Below are 19361 nucleotides of genomic sequence, written 5' to 3'. Positions count from 1 at the left end.
TGTTTGTCCAAAGAATACCCGTTTATCATCTACATTTCTTCTTGGTGTAGCAATTTTAATGGCCAGTAGTGTAGAATCACGGAAAAGGCAAGCTTTACGCTACTAAACACCTATCGATATGTATCAAACGTTTTGGACACACTAATCACATAACATAATAATTAAACCTTAATTGTATTTGGAATGAAGTCCGTAATAAAAATCAGTGCGAGTTGTGCCCCGCAAGGGCACTTGTATTCGTAGTGGCGTGGAAGCGAACAGCTTCCGAATGTCACCTTGAGGAATTTCTTACAAACACATGCTGTGTCGCTTCGTGAAGACTTGTGGCCGGAGCTAGGTATCAAAGTACTCGTCTTACCATCGCATCCCATACATGCTCTATCAGTCCAGCAAAGGACCCGCACATGCCTCAAGGCGTTTGTGGTGGCCTTGGGTCATCCGGTTGGAATTTGCCATTGTGTACACTGCTCGTGAAGGGCATTGAACCTCCTTTCAACAACTGTCAATCCAGTCCTGCTGACATATCCTATAGCTCCCCCACACGGTGACTGCACAAGTTGGAGAGGCGTGGATCTCGAGAATAGCTGCTTTGTATGAACTTCATTAGGTCATCTACAGACACGTTGACATCAAACAGAAGCTACCTTCAGCACACTGCGAAACACCTGTCGGTATGTATCAAACGTTGTGGACATGCTAATCACCACATAATGCCACTCAATGCGGCAGGTGGCTCTGTACAGTGTAAGTCTATGTCCTCCGTAGTAAGCGACGCATTATAATTAGAGACCTCAAACTAGATATCAGTAATTTGTTCTGGCCGGTTCGTGGTGCCACTCTGACTGTAACCCCTTCACGTATTTCAGTTGCCGTCATCCGTCTGTGCGTCAGTCAGTGGTACAATTCTGGGGATTTCTCGTGTTGTCTTTCTGAAAAGCTTCGCGCCTACTCTTTTACCACACTGATGTTCTGAATATATGTCATCACCACTCGTTTTAGAGACATTGGATTTTGTGATCTGTCGGTAAGGTGCATCCTCATGCCTATCCTCAAAGTCCTAAAGATAACGATAAGGTGCACGTGCCAGTCCTGACGTTGTTATGTGTTACAATCTCCACCTGGAAAGTTTCAGTACCGTTAGACATGCCAAACAGCCATTATGTGCTCACACCATTCTTCATATGCAGGAATGGCTATTTTTCTGTACTGAAAATAGCTCGCGTAAAGATGAAATTTTCATAGCACATCTTCTTAGCTTTCGGTCAAGGTGTCCATAGTTCGCACTTTCTGTTTACGTTGGTTTGTTTTACATTATGTTCATTACAATACAAATAAGAAGTCTTTCATTTAATATGGACTATAATAATGGAGTGTGACGAGGGCCTCCCGTCGGGTAGAGTGCAAGTCTTTCGATTTGACGCCACTTCGGCCACTTGCGCGTCAATGGGGATGAAATGATGATGATTAGGACAACACAACACTCAGTCCCTGAGCGGAGAAAATCTCCGACCCAGCCGGGAATCGAACCCGGGCCCTCAGGATTGACAGTCCGTCGCGCTGACCACTCAGCTACCGGGGGCGGACAATATGGACTCAAATACATAGAAATAGAGGGAACAGTAGTAGGTACATCAGAAAAAAAAAAGCTTATATTCGTCCATGAAAATGAAAAAAATGGAAAGAAAAATTGCAGGTTGGTAGACTGAAGTGGAGGGCAGAGGCAGCAGTGTACGTAATAGAAGTGGTGGGAGAGGGGAGGAAAGACGATCATAATAGAACAAGTAATGAAGACATGGGAATGGAAAGTGGATCCTAGAGAAACGAAAATAGAAAGAACAGTAACTGAAGAATATGAGAACACTTGTTTTACTTTTTGACAGAGAAAACTACATCTACATCATTCTCCGAATCCCAGGTAACTGTGTGTGGGGGAGGGTGCTTTTGGTATCTCTGATACTCCTACACTGTTCCACTCTGTGAATGGCGCGTGGGAAAAAATGATTGTCGGTAACACTCCGTATTAGCTCTAACTTCTCTAAATTTCTTGTCGTGGTCATTTAGCGAGATATATGTGGGAGGAAGTAATATGTCCGACTCTTCCCGGAAAGTGCTCACTCGAAATTTCAATAGTAAACCTTCCCGTGATGCAGGACGGCACTCCTGTAACGTCAGACACTAGAGTTTGTTCACCATCTCCGTGACGCTCTTGCGACAACTAAACCATCCCGTTTGATCTTCTCTATCTCTTCTGTCAGTGCCGCGGGTGGTAGCCGCGCGGTCTGGGGCGCCTTGTCATGGTCTGCGCGGCTCTCTCCCCCCCCCCCCCCCCGCATCCCCCCCCACCCCCACCCCCCATCCGAGGTTCGAGTCCTGCCTCGGGCATGGGTGTGTGTGTGTCGTCCTTAGCGTAAGTTAGTTCAACTTGGATTAAACAGTGTGTAAGCTTAGGGATCGATGACCTCAGCAGTTTGGTCCCATAAGACCTTACTATAAATTTCCAATTTTCTGTCAGTTGTACATGGTAAGGATCCCATACTGATGAACAATACTCAAGAATCGGTGGAACAAGCGCCTTATAACCCACTTCCTTCGTGGCTGACCTACATTTCCTTAAGATTCTAACTATGAATCTTAGTCTGGCATCTGCTTTTCCTAATATTTGTTTTATGGGGTCATTCCACTTCAGGTCGTTCGGATCGTTACTTGTTCGGATCGTTACTGCTAGGTATTTTATGGAAGATTCTATTTCCAGCAGTTTGTCATCAATGGTGTACTTGTATAGTAGTGGATTTCTTTTTCTACTAATGCATAACATGTCATGTTTATTGACGTTTAGGATGAACTGCCAGAGCCTGCACCATTCATTAATCTTCTGCAGGTCTTTCTGCAAATCAGTACTGTCTTCTGTCGTTGCTGCTTTCTTATACACAAACGCACCATATCCGAACAATCTTAAACAGCTTCCGACGCTTTCTACACGATAGTTTACATATATTGTAAAAAGTAACGGTGCTATCAAACTTCGTTGTGGTACCCAGGATATTATCTTTACATCTCTCGATTTTGTTCCTTTAAGGGCGACGTGTTGACTTCTGTCTGTAAGGAGGTCTTGAATCCAGTAGCAGTTATGGTCCGAGAGCAGATAAGTTCGTATATTTTTTCACTAACTGGCAGTGCGGGACGGAATCAAATGCCTTCCTGATGTCAAGGAACACGGAATCACCCTGTGCGCCGTTGTCTACAGAGCTGTGGATCTCATAGAGGTACAGAGTGAGCTGAGTTTCGCAAGATCTCTGTTTGCGGAATCCATGTTGAGTTTTATAGCGGAGATTCTCTATCTCCTGAAGTATCGTAATTATTTAGCGTAAACTATGCAACAAATAGACTTCAACGATGTGGGTCTATAATTATGTGTGTCTGTCCTACGGCCCTTCTTAAAAACGGAAATGACGTACACTTTTTTTCAGTCGCTAGGTACCATTCGTTGCTTCAGGGATCCTGTGATAAACTGCTGCTAGCAGGGGCGCAAATTCTTTCGCTTAATCTTCGTACAATCCTATGACATCTCATCTGGTGCCGATTCCTCTCCGCCACTAAAAGACTGTTTTTCCGCGATCGGTTATATCAGTATTTGCCATTTCGACGGTCGTAGAATGGTTGTAAGGAAGGACCGTGCTACGACCTTTCGCGGTGGAATAATTTCGGAAGACCGAATCCAATAATTCGGTCTTCTATTATCTTCCGTTTCGGTGCCATATGGTCACTGAGTGAAAGAAAAGAGGATTTCGAATCGCTTACTGACTTTAGATAAGACCAAAATGTCATACGGTTTTTACTCAGATCGTTTGACAAAAATTTTACTTTCAAAGTCATTGAACGCATCTTTCATTCCTCACCTTACGATCGTTTTCGCTTCGTTCAGCTTTTGTTTGTCAGCAAGGTTTTGATCTCTTGAATCTGCGGTGAAGTTTTTTTGTTTACGTGACAGCTTTCTAAGATGGTTATTAAACCATGGTTGGTAATTTCCATCTCTTAAAACTTTACTTGAAAGATATTTGTCTAAGGCACATTGAACCTTACTTCTGAATTTTTTCCATTTGTGCTCTTCATCATCGTCCTCTTCACTGAATATTTGATGCTGATTGCTCAGATACTATGCAATTTGCATCCTGTCACTGTTGCTAAGCAAAAAAATCTTAATATCTTTAATAACATGTTGCTATCACAGCCTTACCCTCAATGACAACTTCTATTACGTTAACTGATTCGATAAGTTCAGGACTTTGTTGCTAGGACGTCTAAGATGCTACCTTCACAAGTTGGTTCTCTATCTGCTCGAAGTAACTTTCGGATAAGACAGTCAGAATAATGCCACCCGAATCCCTATCTATAGCTCCAGTTTTGATAGCATGAATCTGTCAATCTATACGTGGCAAGTTCAAGTCACCTCCCATTACCAGAGCATGACCAAGAAAATTAAGGATTTTCGGCGCGTTCTCTTCGAGGCGCTCTATCTATTTAGCTCCTGCCACAGGCGGTCTATAAAAGCATCCGATAACCATTTTTAAGTAATCATTTATGCATAACTTCACCCAGATCAATTTACATTCGGAATCTGTGCCGCGCGGGGTAACCGCACGTCAAGGCGTCTTGCCATGGTTTGCGCGGCTCCTCCCCTCCCCCCCCCCCTCCTCCATCGCCGTCGGATGTTCAAGTTCTCCCTCGGGCATGGGTGTGTGTGTTGTCCTTTGCGTAAGTTAGTTTAAGCTAGATTAAGTAATGTGTAAGTCTAGGGACGATGACCTCACAGTTTGGTCCCATAGGAACTTACCACAAATTTCCAAATTTCGGAATATGTGATAACGTCGCTAGATATTATCGAATTCCTTACTGCTATAAATATGCCGCCACCATTGTCGACCAATGTATCCTTAGAATAAGCATTCCAATCTGAACTTAGGTTTTCGTTGCTATTCACTTCCAGTTTCAACCAATTTTCTGTTTCTAATGCTACGAGGCCGCTATAACAAACCTTCAAGAAGCGTTGCTAATTCTGGGATATTTTCTTGAATGCTCCTGGAGTTTACTAATATCTTATTGACCTTTTCTGTGTCCGATCTGCAAGGACGAGCATTCTATGATATCATTGTGGCTGCTGTAATTCGATTTTGGCAGGCAATTCGTCTTTGATACCAAGGGAGGGTTTCTCTAAAAAATAAATAAATAAATAAAAAAATAAAAGATCCACGTGCACGTCACATGTACTCCGCTGCCCCATTAGCCGATTCCTGCTTGTAGTCAGGCCTGACCTATTAAGGGGAATTCCACAGTTCTGCACGCGATAGCAGAGGTCGAGAAATTCGCATCCGATAATGTCGCACAGTCGTCTGAGCTGCTAGTTAGACCTTCCACTCTGCTGAAAACCAGAGGACCACGATCGACACTGGGTGCGATGCTACAAATAATCAGCTTAACCAGCACCCTGGTTGCAATGCTAGTTTCCTTCTCCAAATTAGCCATCCTCTGAAGGGAGCCGCGGATGACATCAGAACGCGAGCGGCAGGCGTCATTCGTGACGACTCGTGCCATTATTTGCGGTCAGTTACAGCCAGTGCGCTCGATAGCCGCCGGCAGGGCCTCCTGCACGTCACGGACGTGATCACCTGCAAACATACCGAGTGTACATTGGTATTCTTCCCCGCCCTGCATGCTACATCCCTGACGGCCGCCGTTACCCACCTAACATTGGAGCTCCCAATGACCAACATAGCCACCTTATTCACTTGTCCGGACTGGACAGGAAGAGCAGCCGCTGGCCCAATAAGAGGCATCCTGTGCTGACTCAGAAGTACCACCTCGTACCTGTAGCTAAGCCATAGGGTGCGAACTGTGCTGCCTGTTCCGTATTGGAAGACGAAGCGACAACCGGCTAACCAGGGGATTACGACAACACCAAAGGTGTCGAGGGCCTCGTCACCGGTGTTCCCGTGTCGCCAAAGCTTTCAGAATTAGCCAGAAGCCTGTCGAGTGGGACAGATGCAGCTCAAAACTGTTTGCGGCCAGCAGCCAATTCTCCTTGTGCCCACTCCTAGCAAACACAGTCCCTAGCCGTATCGTACTGAGTAAAAAGTCGATATATAATCTCAAAAAATACAAACAAAACTGTCGGAAATAATTTCGTGTTATGGTGCTATTCGGCAGCCACTATGTTCCGATTAGCCAAATGTTATGTTATCATTGCTAATGCTAAATCGGTGGAAGGTGGCCAGAGGATCTGTCGCCGTAGGAATGTGGACAGACAAGCAAAATATTGTTGCCATGAGTGCACTTTATGTAAATACAGTATATTGTACTAAACTTGTGGGTGAAGAAATGTTACATTGTTGACGGCTTGTGGTACAAATGGCTCTGAGCATTATGGGACTTAACAGCTGAGGTCATCAGTCCCCTAGAACTTAGAACTACTTAAACCTAACTAACCTAAGGACATCACACACATCCACGCGGTGGCCGTGCGGTTCTAGGCGCTTCAGTCCGGAATCCCGCGACTGCTACGGTCGCAGGTTCGAATCCTGCCTCGGGCATGGATGTGTGTGAAGTCTTTAGGTTAGTTAGGTTTTAGTAGTTCTAAGTTCTAGGGGACTGATGACCTCAGATGTTAAGTCCCATAGTGCTCAGAGCCATTTGAACCAACCTGCGCGTAGCAGCTACGTGGTTCCGGACTGAAGCGCCTAGAACCGCTCGGCCACCATGGCTGGCTCGTACGTAAACATTTTGTCTGATCACTTGCATCCATTTATGTTCATTGTGTATTCCAGTAGTACAATGCGACTCCCACACATCCAGAATTGCTACAGAGTGGCTTCAGGAACATTCTTCTGAGTGTAAACATTTCCGTTGGCCATGAAACTCCGCAGATATGAACATTATTGAGCATATCTGTGATGCGTTGCAATTTGCTGTTCAGAAGAGTTATCCCCCCCCCCCCCCCCCCATCGTAATATTACGCATTTATGGACAGCACTGCAGGATTCATGGTGTCAATTCCCTCCAGCCCTGCTTCAGAAATTAGTCGAGTCCATGCCACGTCGTGTTGAGGCAATTCTGTGTGTTAGCGGGGGCCCTACAAGATATTAGGGAAGTGTACTAGTTTCTTTGGCTCTTCTGTGTATAAGCAAAGGCACGACACGGGCGTGGGCTTCAGTACACTGAATGTTTGCCGGTAGAGGTACCAACAACTCGGTGTAACTTCAACACCAGGTAGCGACACGGAAGTAATCTCGTATTGGGAGCCTGATGGTCAGGTGGCAGCCGCTTATAACACTGTCTGGGCAGTCTTGATTGTTTGACGGCCTCGAGGTTCACCCCCTGTGGGCCCAGGGGTTAGAATAGGCCCGAGGTATTCCTGCCTGTCGTAAGAGGCGACTAAAAGGTGTCTCACACCTTTCGGCCTTTATGTGATGGTCCCCTGTAGGGTTTCACCTCCATTTTTCAAACTTTCCCCGAAGAGCAAGCCAATTAGGGAAGGGCGCCTTACATGGTGCATCGTGTCCATCGTGCATTGAGACCTTTAGCCCACTTACTCGTCGTGGCATTGCAGTCCCGCTAATCCTCCAACTCTTGAGCAAGGACACCTTCCTGGGTGCGTTTTCCTCCACCCACTATGCAGTGTCGTTTTCTGCGCTGACGATGACCATGGAATTATTTGCACCTCATATCCAGCACGGTAGCCAGTCCATTGTGGTGGGGCCGCCATGTACTGTATTGGTTGTAGCCCCCTGCCTACAAACGGATCGCTCTGCTGATGCCTGCACTGTTAACTCCCCAAGGAGTAGATGCCCATCACCCTGGGGCATTAGGACTCCCGGCAGTAGCCATCCTGCCATGTGGCCTTTGCTGTGGCTGGGTGGCGCCTGTGAGGAGGCCCCCCTGGTCGGAGTGGGTGGCATCAGGACAGATGACGTGCAATGAAGCGTATCACATCATCACTTGCTGGTGATCAAATGCCAGCAGTCACTAAGCGTTACAAGTCTCAGACAATACAAGGAAGTAAGATCCTAAATCGTTCCCCTCCCTGGCCACACCATGGGAGGAACGCCAGGCTAAGGATGGCAGTGAACCTTATTGTCCCCACCCCCAGTATCTCGTATGTAAGAGAGCTGATGAGGACTCCTTTGTCTCGATGAAGTCTCAGTTTTTTGTAGAGCATTTAGAGGACAAGTTTGGGGAGGTGGAGGGCTTGTCCAAAATGCAGTCAGGGTCTGTCTTGATAAAAATGGCACCCTCTGCCTTGTCACGGGCATTACTTGCTTGTGACAACCTGAGGGAAGTTTCCATTATCAACATGCCTCATAAGGGCTTAAGTGTGGCCCAGGGTATTATATTCCACAGGGGATATCTTTTGCAGTCTGATGATGAGCTGCACATCAACTTAGAGCAACAAGGAGTTCATTTCATCCAGCGTGTCCATCGGCGTCAAAGGGATAATCAGGTTGCCCCCAGCGCCTTCATCTTGGCCTTCGAGGGTGGCACATTACCCGAGACGGTCAAGGTGATTGTCTACCACTGTGATGTCAAGCCATATATCCATCCCCCAATGAGGTGCTTGAAGTACTGGAAGTTCAGACATATGTCTTCCCACTGTACTTCCAGCATCACATGTCGAAATTTTCGATGTCCATCCCATCCCAATACACCTTGTGCTCTGCCTCACCACAGTCCAGAGACAGGTAGTGCTATTTTCATTGTTTTCTACAAGAAGTGGCTAGCAACCACAGTTTAGTCAATAAACAGCCGCCTTTAGTGAATTAGCAGTCTAGTTAACAGTTGATTAACTCTCTTCAGTAAATTGATTCCTTAGGATGGATAGGATGTGTGACTGCTGTGTACGAACGCAGGAGGAGCTGGCCACTGTTCGCGAACAGCTGAACGTGTTGATGGCCGCGGTCAGCCGTCTTCAGGCTGCTGCCTCGGAGTGTAGCGGCAGTGGGGAGTCTGGTGCGTTGCAAGGTACACCCCAGGTGTTACATGCTTTACCCACTGTCCCTGCTGTCGAGACATCTTCGCGGGTACCGGGCGCGGTTGGGCCACCCTCTCCCCAAGGGGAGTGGCGGGTTCAGCGGCGTTCGCGGAGCACGAGGCGGAGGGTAAATGTGGACGCTGGCCGTGTGGCATCGCCCGCTCTGCCTGTGAGTGGGCCTGTGGCTGCTCCTTCAGCAAGGTCCGAGCAGGCACAGGGGGGGAGGGGTTTATTAGTTATTGGGAGCTCCAACGTTAGGCTGGTGATGGAGCCCCTTAGGGAAATAGGGGAAAGGTCGGGGAAGAAGGCCAGTGTTCACTCTGTCTTCTTGCCGGGGGGTCTCATCCGAGATGTGGAGGAAGCCCCACCGGCGGCGATAGAGAGCACTGGGTGCACCCGACTGCAAATTGTTGCTCATGTCGGCACCAATGACTCCTGCCGTCCGGGTTCAGAGGTCATCCTCAGTTCGTACAGGCGGTTGGCGGAATTGGTGAAGGCGGAAAGCCTCGCTCGCGGGGTGGAATCAGAGCTAACTATTTGTAGTATCGTTCCCAGAACCGATCGCGGTCCTCTGGTTTGGAGCCGAGTGGAAGGCGTAAACCAGAGGCTCAGACGATTCTGCGGAGATCTGGGGTGCAAATTTCTCGACCTCCGCTATCGGGTGGAGAAATGTAGGGTCCCCTGAATAGGTCAGGCGTGCACTACACGCCGGATGCGGCTACAAGGGTAGCGGAGTACGTGTGGAGTGCACATGTGGGTTTTTTAGGTTAGAGAATTCCCTCCCTAGGCCCGAGAAGACGCCTCCTGAGACGCGAAAAGGAAGGATAGGCAAAATGCAAGAGAGAATAACAATATTAATGTGCTAATAGTAAACTGCAGGAGCGTCTATAGAAAGGTCCCAGAACTGCTCTCATTAATAAACGGTCACAACGCCCATATAGCACTAGGGACAGAAAGTTGGCTGAAACCAGACGTAAACAGTAATGAAATCCTAAACTCAGATTGGAATGTATACCGCAGAGACAGGCTGGACAGTGAAGGGGGAGGCGTGTTTATAGCGATAAGAAGTGCAATACTATCGAAGAAAATTGACGGAGATCCGAAATGTGAAATGATTTGGGTTCAAAAATGGTTCTGAGCACTATGGGACTTAACATCTGTGGTCATCAGTCCCCTAAAACTTAGAACTACTTAAACCTAACTAACCTAAGGACATCACACACATCCATGCCCGAGGAAGGATTCGAACCTGCGACCGTAGCAGTCGCGCGGTTCCGGACTGCGCGCCTAGAACCGCTAGACCACCGCGGCCGGCGAAATGATTTGGGTGAAGGTCACGGTTAAGGCAGGCTCAGACATGGTAATTGGATGTCTCTATAGGCCCCCTGGCTCAACAGCTGTTGTGGCTGAGCACCTGAAGGATAATTTGGAAAATATTTCGAGTAGATTTCCCCACCATGTTATAGTTCTGGGTGGAGATTTTAATTTGCCAAATATAGACTGGGAGACTCAAACGTTCATAACGGGTGGCAGGGACAAAGAATCCAGTGAAATTTTGTTAAGTGCTTTATCTGAAAACTACCTTGAGCAGTTAAACAGAGAACCGACTCGTGGCGATAACATATTAGACCTTCTAGTGACATACAGACCCGAACTATTTGAAACAGTTAACGCAGAACAGGGAATCAGCGATCATAAAGCGGTTACGGCATCGATGATTTCAGCCGTAAATAGAAATATTAAAAAGGGTAGGAAGATTTTTATGTTTAGCAAAAGTGACAAAAAGCAGATTTCAGAGTACCTGACGGCTCAACACAAAAGTTTTGTCTCAAGTACAGATAGTGTTGAGGATCAGTGGACAAAGTTCAAAACCATCGTACATTATGCGTTAGATGAGTATGTGCCAAGCAAGATCGAAAGAGATGGAAAAGAGCCACCGTGGTACAACAACCGAGTTAGAAATCTGCTGCGGAAGCAAAGGGAACTTCACAGCAAACATAAACATAGCCAAAGCCTTGCAGACAAACAAAAATTACGCGAAGCGAAATGTAGTGTGAGGAGGGCTATGCGAGAGGCGTTCAATGAATTCGAAAGTAATGTTCTATGTACTGACTTGGCAGAAAATCCTAAGAAATTTTGGTCTTATGTCAAAGCGGTAGGTGGATCAAAACAGAATGTCCAGACACTCTGTGACCAAAATGGCACTGAAACAGAGGATGACAGACTAAAGGCCGAAATACTAAATGTCTTTTTCCAAAGTTGTTTCACAGAGGAAGACTGCACTGTAGTTCCTTCTCTAGATTGTCGCACAGATAACAAAATGGTAGATATCGAATAGACGACGGATGGATAGAGAAACAATTAAAATCGCTCAAAAGAGGAAAGGCCGCTGGACCTGATGGGATACCAGTTCGATTTTACACAGAATACGCGAAGGAACTTGCCCCCCTTCTTGCAGCGGTGTACCGTAGGTCTCTAGAAGAGCGTAGCGTTCCAAAGGATTGGAAAAGGGCACAGGTCATCCCCGTTTCCAAGAAGGGGCGTCGAACAGATGTGCAGAACTATAGACCTATATCTCTAACGTCGATCAATTGTAGAATTTTGGAACACGTATTATGTTTGAGTATAATGACTTTTCTGGAGACTAGAAACCTACTCTGTAGGAATCAGCATGGGTTTCAAAAAAGACGGTCAGCTCGCGCTATTCGTCCACGAGACTCAGAGGGCCATAGACACGGGTTCACAGGTAGATGCCGTGTTTCTAGACTTCCGCAAGGCGTTCGATACAGTTCCCCACAGTCGTTTAATGAACAAAGTAAGAGCATATGGACTATCAGACCAATTGTGTGATTGGATTGAGGAGTTCCTAGATAACAGAACGCAGCATGTCATTCTCAATGGAGAGAAGTCTTCCGAAGTAAGAGTGATTTCAGATGTGCCGCAGGGGAGTGTCATAGGACTGTTGCTATTCAAAACATACATAAATGACCTTGTGGATGACATCGGAAGTTCACTGAGGCTTTTTGCAGATGATGCTGTGGTGTATCGAGAGGCTGTAACAATGGAAAATTGTACTGAAATGCAGGAGGATCTGCAGCGAATTGACGCATGGTGCAGGGAATGGCAATTGAATCTCAATGTAGACAAGTGTAATGTGCTGCGAATACATAGAAAGATAGATCCCTTATCATTTAGCTACAAAATAGCAGGTCAGCAACTGGAAGCAGTTAATTCCATAAATTATCTGGGAGTACGCATTAGGAGTGATTTAAAATGGAATGATCATATAAAGTTGATCGTCGGTAAAGTAGATACCAGACTGAGATTTATTGGAAGAATCCTAAGGAAATGCAATCCGAAAACAAAGGAAGTAGGTTACAGTACGCTTGTTCGCCCACTGCTTGAATACTGCTCAGCAGTGTGGGGTCCGTATCAGATAGGGTTGATAGAAGAGATAGAGAAGATCCAAGGGAGAGCAGCGCGCTTCGTTACAGGATCATTTAGTAATCGCGAAAGCGTTACGGAGATGATAAACTCCAGTGGAAGACTCTGCAGGAGAGACGCTCAGTAGCTCGGTACGGGCTTTTGTTAAAGTTTCGAGAACATACCTTCACTATGTAGTCAAATTAAATCGGGTGATGCTGAGGGGATTAGATTAGGAAATGAGACACTTAAAGTAGTAAAGGAGTTTTGCTATTTAGGAAGTAAAATAACTGATAATGGTCGAAGTAGAGAGGATATAAAATGTAGACTGGCAATGGCAAGGAAAGCGTTTCTGAAGAAGAGAAATTTGTTAACATCGAGTATAGATTTAAGTGTCAGGAAGTCGTTTCTGAAAGTATTTGTATGGAGTGTAGTCATGTATGGAAGTGAAACATGGACGATAAATAGTTTGGACAAGAAGAGAATAGAAGCTTTCGAAATGTGGTGCTACAGAAGAATGCTGAAGATAAGGTGGGTAGATCACGTAACTAGTGAGGAGGTATTGAATAGGATTGGGGAGAAGAGAAGTTTGTGGCACAACTTGACTAGAAGAAGGGATCGGTTGGTAGGACATGATTTGAGGCATCAAGGGATCACAAATTTAGCATTGGAGGGTAGCGTGGAGGGTAAAAATCGTAGAGGGAGACCAAGAGATGAATACACTAAGCAGATTCAGAATGATGTAGGTTGCAATAGGTACTGGGAGATGAAGCTTGCACAGAATAGAGTAGCATGGAGAGCTGCATCAAACCAGTCTCAGGACTGAAGACCACAACAACAACAACAACCTTCACCGAAGAGTCAAGCAGTATATTGCTCCCTCCTACGTATATCTCGCAAATAGACCATGAGGATAAAATCAGAGAGATTAGAGCCCACACAGAAACATACCGACAGTCCTTCTTTCCACGAACAATACGAGACTGGAATAGAAGGGAGAACCGGTAGAGGTACTCAAGGTACCCTCCGCCACACACCGTGAGGTGGCTTGCGGAGTATGGATGTAGATGTAGATGTGTCAACTGCGGAGAGCATAATTCCCCTTGGTTACCAGACTGCAGGATTTTACAGTGGGAAAGGAAAATCATGGAATACAAGACTCTGGACAGACTGACCTACACTGAAGCCAAGAGGAAATTTGAATGCCGACCACATCGTGTGGCTATAACCTCCTCTTATGTTGCCACTACGAGAACATTTATAGCCCCATCAGTTCCGCGAGCTCCAGTCAACTCTAAGAGCCAAAAGACTTCACCTGCCCCCTTGATGGTGGGTGGCACTCCCTCCTTGGTTGCTCCCACACCACCTACCTCAGGAGCACTGTCACTCAAACATCGGGGACACTAGTCCCCACTTGTCAGCCAGAGAAGCGTCAGTCTTTTTCGGCTCCTCTCGCTAGGAAGGGGTCCCTTGTTTCACTCCCTTCCCAAGTTTCTGCTGGAGGGAAAGATGACACCCACAAGATGCTGAAATGCCCAAGAGCAGCTGGTCATAGGGCTTCACAATCATCCTCAGTCCTGGAGACTGAATCAGTGCAGCTCTCCCAGCCAGAGAAACAAAAGGATGAACGAGAGAAATCCAGAAAGAAGGCCCCCAAGACCAAGGGAATTGCGGTGGCACTCACACCACCGCTGTCTACAAGCTCTGAATCTGAGGATGAGATGAAGAATCTGGTGTCCGCTGAGGACCTAGATCTCGCCAGACCCTCAGACACAATGGATATAGCCCGCATCTCGTGGTCGTGCTGTAGCGTTCTCGCTTCCCACGCCCGGGTTCCCGGGTTCGATTCCCGGCGGGGTCAGGGATTTTCTCTGCCTCGTGATGGCTGGGTGTTGTGTGCTGTCCTTAGGTTAGTTAGGTTTAAGTAGTTCTAAGTTCTAGGGGACTTATGACCACAGCAGTTGAGTCCCATAGTGCTCAGAGCCATTTGAACCACAATCGATATAGCCTGTTCAGGAACTAAGTTGGTGGCAGCAGGTGACCCAGAGGCGTAGACTGGCTCATTGAGTGTTTCATGCCTTCCCATTTCACGATCACGTCATCCTCCAGTGGAATTGCAACGGTTTTTTCGACCGCCTGGCTGAGCTATGGCAACTGTTAAGCTTTACACCTGGTTTGCAGCAGTGCTAACCCCTGCCCTTCACGGCTACAGGGGATATTACAAGAACTGTAGCGAATATAATAGTGTCAGGTGGAGTTTGCGTTTATGTCCTGAACTCTGTATGTAATGAGCCTGTGCCCCTTCAAGCTCTTCCTGAAGCTGTACCTGTCAGGATACGGACGACACAGGAAATAACTGTGTGCAATGTTTATCTCTCTCCAGATGGTTCGGTACCCGTGAACATATTGGCTGCACTGATTAATCAACTCCCTAAACCTTTCCTAATTTTGGGAGATTTTAACGCCCATAACACCGTGTGGGTTAACACCATGCTTGCTGGCCGTGGCAGAGATGTCGAAAATTTACTGTTCCAACTCGACCTCTGCCTCTTAAATACTGGGGCCATCACACCTTTCAGTGTGGCTCATGGTAGTTACTTGGCCATTGATTTATCAATATGCAGCCCAGGACTTCCACATCTATCCACTGGAGAGCACATGACCTGTGTGGTAGTGACCACTTCCCCATCTTCCTGTCACTCTCCTGGCGTCATGCCCACGGACGCCTACCCAGATGGGCTTTAAACGAGGCACACTAGGTAGCCTTCACCTCTGCTGTCACCGATGAATCTCTCCCACGTGGTGCCATCGATGCCGACATTGAGCAGGTCACTACAACGATAATTTCTGCGGCGGAAAACGCGATCCCTCGTTTTCTAGGGTGCGCCCAGCGAGAGACACTCCCTTCGTGGTCGCTGGAAGTCGCTAAGGCAATTAAAGAGCGTCAGCGAGCTCTACAGCGACATAAGCGGCACCCTTCCCTAGAGCACCTAATAGCCTTTAAGCGTCTCCGTGCCCGAGTTCGCCTGCTTATCAGACGACGGAAGCAGGAGTGTCGCGAAAGGTATGTGTCGACCATTGGATGCCATACATCACCTTCTCAAGTCTGGAGGAAGATCAGAAGTCTTCTTCGATACCAGACCCCAACAGGTGTCCCTGGCTTTAGCATCAATGGTGTACTTTCTACCGATGCAAACGCGATTGCCGAGCACTTTGCTGAGCACCATGCTCGAGCCTCTGCGTCGGAGAACTACCCCCCAGCCTTTCGCACCCTCAAACGGCGGATGGAAAGGAGTCCTCTCGTTCACTACACGCCACAGTGAATCCTATAACGCCCCATTTACAGAGTGGGAGCTCCTCAGTGCCCTTACACATTGCCCTGACAGTGCTCCTGGCCCAGATCGGATCCAGTCATATGCTTAAACATCTCTCATCTGACTACAAGTGATATCTCTTCATCTTCAACCCGATCTGGTGCAATGGCTTCTTTCCATTGCAATGACGGGAGAGTACCATCATTCCACTGCTAAAACCCGGTAAAAACCTGCCTGATGTGAATAGCTATCGCCCATCAGCCTCACCAACGTTCTTTGTAAGCAGCTGGAACGTATGGTGTGTCGGCGGTTGGATTGGGTCCTGGAGCCACGTGGCCTATTGACTCCGTACCAGGGCGTTTACCGCCAGGGTCGCTCTACCACTGATACTCTTGTGTCCCTCTAGTATGCCATTCGAACACCGTTTTCCAGACGCCAACACCTGGTTGCCATCTTTTTTGACTTACGTAAAGCATACGACACGACTTGGCAAAATCATATCCTTGCCACATTGTATGAGTGGGGTCTCCAGGGCCAACTCCAGATTTTTATCCAAAACTTCCTGTAGCTCCGTACTTTCTGTGTCCAAATTGCTGCCTCCCGTAGTTCCCCCCCCTCCCCCCTCCCACCTCCCCCTCCCCCCCCTTCCCCATACTCAGGAGAATGGCGTTCTGCAGCGCTCCGTATTCAGTGTCTATTTTTAGTGGCTATTAACGGCCAAGCAGCAGCTGTAGGGCCGTTGGTCTCCCCTTCTCTGTATGGGGATGACTTCTGCATTTCTTATTGCTCCTCCAGTACTGGAGTTGCCGAACGGCGCCTACAGGGAGCCATTCACAAGGTGCAGTCATGGCCTCTGGCCCACGGCTTCCAGTTTTCGGCCGCAGAGTGGTGTGTTACGCACTTCTGTTGGCGTTGTGCAGTTCTTCCGGAACCTTAACTTTATCTTAATGACGATCCACTCACTGTAGTGGAGACATATCGATTCTTAGGTCTGGTTTTCGACGCCCGATTGACTTGGCTACCTCACTCTCGTCAGCTTAAGCGGGAGTGATGGCAGCACCTCAATGCTCTCCGCTGCCTGAGCAACACCAACTGGGGTGCAGATCGCTCTACGCTGCTGCAGCTTTACAGAGCGCTTGCTCAATCCCGCCTTGACTATGGGAGTCTGGTTTACGGTTCGGCGGCGCCCTCAGCGTTTCATTTACATAACCCAGTGCACCACTGTGGCGTTCGCCTAGCGACGGAAGCTTTTGAACGAGTCCGGTGACCAGTGTCCTGGTGGAGGCCGGAGTCCTTCCATTGCGTATCCGACGTGCACATCTGCTCGCCAGGTATGTTGCACACATTCGTAATTCTCCTGTGCATCCGAATTACCGTCTCCTTTTCCCAACCGCGGCAGTTCATCTCGCGGCAGTTCATCTCACGCATAGGCGGCCCAGGTCAGGGCTCACGATTGCGTTTCGCGTGCGATCCCTTCTCTCCGAACTGGAGTTCTTCCCCTTACCACCTCTACTTGAGGTCCATTCAAGTACACCTCCATGGTATACACCTCGGCCGAAGCATCGTCTGGACTTTTTGCATGTCCCTAAGGACTCTGCTGTCACTTCCTCTCGATTCTTGAGGTGTTCCGGGGCTGTGAAGTCGTTTACACCGACGGTTCGATGGCTGATGGTAATGTTGGCTTCGCCTATGTCCACAGATGCCATGTTGAACAGCATTACTTGTCCACTGGCTGCAGTGTATTCACTGCAGAGCTTGTGGCCATATCTCGTGCACTTCAGTACATCCGTACCTGGGATGGTGAGTCGTTTCTTCTCTGTGCTGACTTGTGAGCATCTTACAATCTGCGAACGTCCAGGAGTCCATCTCTGCACTGGAACAGTCCAGTCTTTCAGTGGTGTTTGTGTGGATCCCAGGACACGTCGGAATCCCAGGCAACGAACTTGCTGACAGACTGGCCAAACAGATTATGCAGAAAGCACTCCTGGAGATGGGCATCTCTGAAACTGACCTCCGTTCTGTCTTACGCCGCAAGGTTTTTTGGCTTTGGGAGACGGAGTGGCATAACAGTATGCACAACAAACTGCGTGTCATTAAGGAGACTGCGAATGTGTGGAAGACGTCCCTGTGGGATTCTCTCAGGGAATCATTTGCCCTTTGTAGGCTTCGCATTGGTCATATGTGGCTCACACATGGTTACCTCCCCCATCGCAAGGACCCACCTCAGTGTCGCTGTGGCCCCCAAATGACAGTCGTCCACCTCTTGCTGAACTGCCCACTTTTAGCTGCTCTGCGGCGGACTTTTAACTTTCCCAGGACCCTACATTCGGTGTTGGGCGACAATGCCTCAACAGTAGCTTTAGTTTTACGTTTAATTCGTGAGGGTGGATTTTATCATTTGATCTGAGTTTTAGCGCATGTCCTCCACACTAGGGCTTTTACGGTGGAGGTTATAATGTGTTGCACAGTGACTGGCTTCTCCTTTCTCATTCTCATCGTCAGCCAGCCATGGTAATCTGCTTTCTTGTTTTTAATCTCTTCTCCCTGTTTCTTGCGCCTCTCTGTGGTTTTCTTGTCCTGTTTTTCCCATTGTAGTGTTCGTCGTCCTTCTGTCGTTCTTCTGTTTCTTCCTTTCTCCTGTTACTGTGCCTTATGTCTGCTTTGTTTTCTTCTTTCCCTTGGGTGATTGTTCTACCGGGAACAATGGACCGATGACCTCGCAGTTTGGTCTCCCCCCCCCCCCCCCCCTTTTAAACCAACCAGCCAACCTGGAGGTTCATCACTGGTGGCAGTGCACACTGGAAAGTATCGAAATAGTTTTCCAAAGTGATGATGAACGCATTCCTTTGTGCAACGTAGCAAGTGGTAGCCATATTTTTCTCAGAGACCAACACACGTCTAATTATTGTAGCCCCAGGTTTTAGGAGCTAGAATAACTCGTAATTTGAGTTGGAGTCTGCAACAAGATGGCCTGGCTAGTCTATATCTGTACGAGCAGGTGTGTACGGCGTTTCTCGGCTGTTCCAGCGGCCTGGCACCCGCTGCTATGGACTTCCATAACAGTGTGTGAGGCCCACTTAACTCTTCCTGCCTTCGGTCGCCTTTTTACAAAGATCCACACTAGCATCTCTTCCAACACTCTTGCCACCACTGAGAAATGTTCTGACAGGTGGTCATTCATCCTGCTCGTCTGCAGCTCGTGGTCTAGTGGCTAGCGTTGCTACCTCTAGATCATGGGGTCCCAGGTTCGATTCCCGCACGGGTTGGGATTTTCTCTCCCCGGGGACTGGGTGTTTTTGTTGCCCTCATCATTTCATCATCATCATAATTATTCGTGATAGTGGATAGATTGGACTGTGAAAAAACTACAACTTTGTGCGGGTGCTGATGACCGCTCAGTTCAGCGCCCCACAAACCAAACATCATCATTTATCCTGCTCTGTTAAGAAAGTACTTTCAAAACCTGTGCGGTCCAGATTATTAAAAAAATTCTTAGGTACTCTCCTTACCTAAGAGAATTAGTTATAGTGTTATTAGCTTTAATCATGGGTAGTTACAAATGTTTAATGTAATGAAAAGGGTCTCCCATATGCAGTCTGCCTCTC

The 19361-nt window shown here is 47.6% G+C and overlaps 1 non-coding gene across 1 annotated transcript; it reads right to left on the bottom strand.

Moving 5' to 3' along the window:
• Positions 1-1504: 1504 nt before the first annotated feature.
• On the bottom strand, positions 1505-1579 carry Trnad-guc (transfer RNA aspartic acid (anticodon GUC)). The gene has a single exon. It is a non-coding gene; the product is annotated as a tRNA-Asp (tRNA).
• Between the last annotated feature and the right edge of the window lie 17782 nt (positions 1580-19361).

This window comes from Schistocerca nitens, chromosome 3 (genome assembly GCF_023898315.1).
Source record: "Schistocerca nitens isolate TAMUIC-IGC-003100 chromosome 3, iqSchNite1.1, whole genome shotgun sequence".
NCBI lineage: Eukaryota > Metazoa > Arthropoda > Insecta > Orthoptera > Acrididae > Schistocerca > Schistocerca nitens.
Note: the sequence above shows the minus strand (reverse complement) of the source record. Positions and strands in the feature narration are given on the sequence as shown.